Here is a 5,851-nt window from a genome sequence, read left to right as displayed (position 1 = left end):
GGCTCACCCTAGCTGGCTGGGAAAAGTGGTTTAAAATTCCATACACAGAGATAAGATTTAACTTGATGACAGTGAGATGTTTGAAAATTACCTTAAGGTTCTAAAGGATAAATGAACCTCTTAAACAGAGGTTGTGTAAATAGCTGATTTTATACTAGGTTAAGGTAAAACCCTGAAGGAACTCTTGAAAACAGTTATATTAAACAGTATTATTTCATATTATTAAAAAGAAGTACTGTGACAGGTCCTGAAAAACTGTTATCCTATTCTTAATCTGTTTGATATTTTGTGAAGCACCTCAGGGTTACACAGGCTTTGCCTCTCACAAAACAATTAAGCTAGGAGTGTCCCACTTACTGTAGATCAGTGTGTAGAACAAGGATGGGCAAATAGTTTCATCCAAACAAGTCAGGGCCGTGTACTTCATGCTGTTGTCAGTTAGTTGGTCAGCTGAAGGGCTGGTTAATGATACACATGTCACGTAAGCTGACAAGGTAGTGAAGAGGCATGGCTTTGATCATGTGATAACACGATTGGCCTACAGTAAATTACACTATCAAAGGGGCATCACAGCACCCCCAGCTACTGTATACTACACGTTTTTTTTTTAACATGACATAAATCTTATAGTTACTGCATATTTTAACTAGTCCTTCAGCATTATACTCAATATTATTATATAATATTATTTATATGGCTGCAGTTACTAATTATTTTTATTATCACCTAATGTTCCTAATAATGTTCCTAATAATTTTGGGGTATGAACTAATTTTCTCAGAAAAATATTATTCACTTTAAAAAGAACATTATATGCTAATGTTTATGAAGCTATAATCAGAGAACATTTGGCATTTTCACTTGAAAAATGCCAAATGACAAATGCCAGTTAAAAGACTGATTATCAAAATAGTTGATGACTATTTTTTGTCAAAATGAACAAAGAAAATACTGTAATGCTAATACTATAAATCAGTCCTAACATCCAGTGTAAAAAAAATAACCCATGAGTTTTACACTGTTAGCTTTCTAACCTCACTGAAGTACAACAAGATGTTTATGTTAGTGAGCTTAGTTGTGTGCTTGTATTCCTGATAATACACTACATTGCAGTCTAGCCACGCTTAAGTGTTGCATTCAAAACTGGTTCAAAACTGAGTGTTGCTTTCACTTTTTCTTACAGCCAGCCTGGTATTCAACTCACAACTGAATAATAACCATAAGCAATGATTGACAGTGTTTACAGTTTTCTGAATGCAGCCACTTATAAAGAATGAATGTCCCAAGACAACTGGCTCAAACTGTGAGTGTGAGGCTTGTTGAAAATATCACCACTCACAGAGGTGATACACCCACAGGCTATAAGTTTGGTTTTCTGTGGGGGTCTTAGCCTGTGTCATTTTAACTCCAGGTTAAGCTTCACTGTTAGCCACTAACCCTGGTTTAATGTCCTTTACTAGTAATACCCTGATTTAAAAAAAAAATTGAAACACAAGTCTGAATGGAGCTGAGGTGAAAAAAAACCTAAAATAATTATTTAATTTGAGTTGCCTTTATGCAACTTGATTAAAACTAAATAATCCACTGTGTTCACCAGCTAGACACTAACATTTTCTGTTTTTGGTCCTGGGCTGGTCTGATTTAGGAATGTTTATCAAAGCTTTTTCACTGAAAAGAATCATATACTGCGAGCTCTAAGCTAATAAAACACAGCGTACACCTGAAGGGAAAAACAGATTCAGGCGAAAATTGTCTGTGGGCTCATTGTTACAACTTAGCGCTATTACATTATCAATACTCTTGTGAGCCAATGTTAATGCAAAAGTACTGATTAGTACTTTTTTAGTTTTACTGTACTTTAAAATCTTGTTTTGGTCCTTGTCATTCCAACCTGAGGGCGGCACCTACGTGTCCACCCATTAAATTCTGTGTAACAGCCATCAATCACATTTAATTAATCCATTTTACATGGTCCACCTGGGTAATTAATAATAATTTACAAGATATATAGACATGTTTTGATGATGTCTGCATTTTATGAGAACCAACATGTTTAATTGGAACTGGAGCCATTACAGTTTCATTATGATTATCAGTATTTAAAACACAGAAACTTGGCAGAGATACAGTATAAGCTTCAAAGTTTCCATGTTTATCTAGGAGTATACTACTGCTGCTGCCAAAACCAACCGTAACCTGCACTATAAAACAGTTTTACGCAATAAAAAGGCATCACAAGCTTGGTGTCAGACAGAAAATGACAATATGAGTGTAATTTCATGTTTGAAAACCCTCTGCTTTATTCAGTCACCCTGGATCCCATTTATTCTGGGATGTTATAACATTTTAACAGGGTGGTCTAACAATATCTCGTGCCACAATATTTTGTGATTGTCAAAAAAAGTGATGATGCACACCCTAAAAGTGAGAAATGGATCACAATTAAATTGTAATTGCCCCATCTTGTAGATGTAATTCCATCCATCCATCTTCTTCCGCTTATCCGGGGCCAGGTGGGGGCAGTAGCCTAAGCAGGGATGCCCATACTTCCTTTTCCCTGGACAAGGTGTTCCCAGGCCAGCTGAGTGACATAGTCCCTCCAGCATGTCCTGGGTCTTACCTGTGGTCTCCTCCCAGTGGGACATGCCCGGAGCGCCTCCGGTACAGATGACCAAGCCACCTCAGCTGGCTCCTCTCTATGTGGAGGAGCAGCAGCTCTACACTGAGCTCTTCCCAGATGACCGAGCTCCTCACCCTACCTCTAAGGGAGCGCCTGGCCACCCTGCAAAGGAAGTTCATTTCAGCATCTTGTATCCGAGATCTTGTCCTTTTGGTCAGTGAGAGAGTGAATGAGAGTTTACTTTGTCCTCAGAGGAAAAACGCGACTGTCAAACGTTTGCATCTGCATTGCACTGGAGTAATTCCCTCTCAGTCACATTCCTGACTGAAAGGCTCATTATGCTGCTCATTATGCAGGTCTTTGTCTTCTCAGGTAAATCACATGATTATTCATGATCAGGTACACCTTCCTGCATATGTCTTTTCTAAACAAAACAAAAAAAATTAAATCAGTCCATTGTTTTCTGTGAATGAGTGAACAAGATGATTTTCACATCATTTTGAAGATAACACTCTAGGCTACGAGATCCAGTCCTCAAAAGTGTTGTGAACCAATGTTCTGTGTTTTATGGCCTTATTTCAGTGATGATTGTGTTTTTCACTAACCATGCATAAACGCTGTTTTCTCAAAAACACAATCATGTATAAACTTGCTGCTCACATATTATTGTAGCCCATTTTGTGCTGATTACAGTGTTATCAGACTTTAGCCATTAATATGTTTAAAAGCAACTGAAAAAAAGCACAAATGTCAGGGCATGTCAAAACTTGTCCAGGGCCCCAAAACAAAAGTGTTAAAAAGAGGGACCACCACCCCAGTCTGCCAATACAGGGGTACTGTCCCCAATTACCACGCAATGTTGCAAAAGTGTGTCAACCATGACAGCCCAACAACATCCAGAGACTTGAGATACTCAGGGCGGATCTCATCCATTCTCAGTGCCTTGCCACCGAGGAGCTGCCAAACTACCTCAGTGACTTCAGCTTGGGTGAGGGGTGGATCACCCGCCGACTCATTAGCCTCTGCTTCCTCTATTCTTCAGCTTGTGAAAACAATTGAATTGTGTCTAGTCAAAATGTAATTTTAGGTATCTAACGTCATTACGTATATTCAAGTGAAATCTATTTAATAAAACAGCTTGCCACACACACAAGCACAAGAACTTAATGTGAGAGAAAGACTGAACTTGGGCCCACATCCTGCAAAGAGGAGAGCACTTGAGGATTTCCTTGATGACTTTTTCACTTCCACTGAGCCAGCATAGTCCAACAGAGCAATAGACCAAGAGATAGACATATACAGAGACTCCACTCCCACTTACAAGCTTGTATCGTTACAGGTTTAATTGTAGTTTAGTTTTCCAACAAGTACATACATTTATTCTTCATCTTAACAAAAACATTGTCTTTACATTCGAGAGATTTTGAGTTAAATTAGTTTCATGTTTCATTTTTTTAAGAAGGCAGTTCTGCTTGTTAAAAAAAAAACAAGTTAAAAATTATTTTTGCATTTTACATTAATCCACTTCTAAAAAAGAAAAACAAAAAATGCTTGTCAAAGAATAAATAACTGTGACATTAAGATATTTCTGTTAGGACTTCCTGTCTGGGACTTTTATTTAAGGTTTATTTCCTGTGTTTTTCTAGTTAGTCCTTTAAAACTTTATGTTTGATTACTTTGATTGGTTTCACCTGTGTCTACTCTGTGGTTAGTGGGTTGTATTGTGACTTGCCCTGGTTTCTGTGTGTAGCTTCATTCTGTGTACTGTGTTTCTTGGTTCCATATTACCTGCGTGTGAAAACACTTTCCTGAATCACCTTGGCTTATCCTGATTCCTGAATCTTGTGTTTCCTGGCCCTGGCTTCCCTGTGTGTGATTACGCTCTCCTGAATCCCCCTGGCTTTCGTCCAGATTCCTGAGACCTGTATTGAATCTCCCTAGCGTCATCCTGATTCTTAATCCCTGAGTTCTGTGTATCCTGACTCCTGTTTTCCCAGCTCTGGATTAACTGTGATTAACACTCTTCTGACTCTCCTGAATTTTTCCAGTACCTGTATTCAGCATTACTAAAGTCCTTTTTCCCAGTGAATGGACACACCCTCCTGAGTCTCCTAGGTCTCTTGCTGTTCCTGTGTTCTGTGTGACTGGACTCTTGATTCCCTGGTCCCATTTCCCTGTGAACAGACACACTTCTGTTTCTCCTAAGTATCTTCCTGTTCCTGTGTTCCAAGTGCCCTGTTGTCGCCACATTCCTTGGTTATCCGCATCTCATAGTCCTGCTCCAGTGGTCCTGGATTCTCCTGTGTACCTGAGTTTAGTTTTTACCTTTTGTGTAAATAAAGTCTTTGTCTGCACTATTGAGTTCAGAATGAAAATCAATTCTCACTAAAAAGCGTGACAGTTTCATTGATCTAAATTCTAATTCTGTATTATTTGTCATTGTATTATGCATTGTGCAGCACTTTGGTCTGCATTCATTGCTCAAAGGTGTTATGTGAATAAATTTGACCTTGACCTTGACCTTTAACTTTATCACGAGTGTATCAAACTGGTAATCCCTGAATTGTGTATACAACTGAACCGTTGCACCCCAACCTTTTAACAAAATCATCACCTCCTTTAGAGTTTGAGAAGTCACATGCACGCATAAACCTTGTCACCTAAGAAAGATTGCATGTTTGACATCAAACTAATGAACACATACATTTTGACAGTATACACATACTATACACATACATTGTGTATAGCACAGCAGCAGCAGCCTGAGGGGGCAAAACACTGGAACAGTTAAGTTTTTGCAGCAATTGTGATCTTTGAGAAATGTGAACACACTTAAAAAGATTGACATTGAATTGAAATAATTTCCACAACAAACAGGCTCCATGGCAGCACCTTGGCAACACAGAAAGCATTTCGTGTTAACACATAAATGTATGCATTTAAGTGTGGGAAAATATTTACTGTTTGTACATGTGAGCACTGAACAAATGTGTACAACCTTGTTTCAGTAAATGAATAGTAGATCAAATGCATATCATTTTGAAAACCAATTTGTTAAACAAGCCACTGTTTAAATTTTCTGCCCTATGACCTTACCTTCACTGGGCGCTCAGTGTAGAGAGACAGCAGATGTGGGATGTACAACAAAAGTTGGGCACTGTGGTCCACCTTGACTATTGGGCAACATATTTTGGTGATCAACTGATTTGCCAGCTGATGACTAAGTGAAAG

This window comes from Mastacembelus armatus, chromosome 1, assembly GCF_900324485.2.
Source record: "Mastacembelus armatus chromosome 1, fMasArm1.2, whole genome shotgun sequence".
NCBI classification, from domain to species: Eukaryota; Metazoa; Chordata; class Actinopteri; order Synbranchiformes; family Mastacembelidae; genus Mastacembelus; species Mastacembelus armatus.
Note: the sequence above shows the minus strand (reverse complement) of the source record.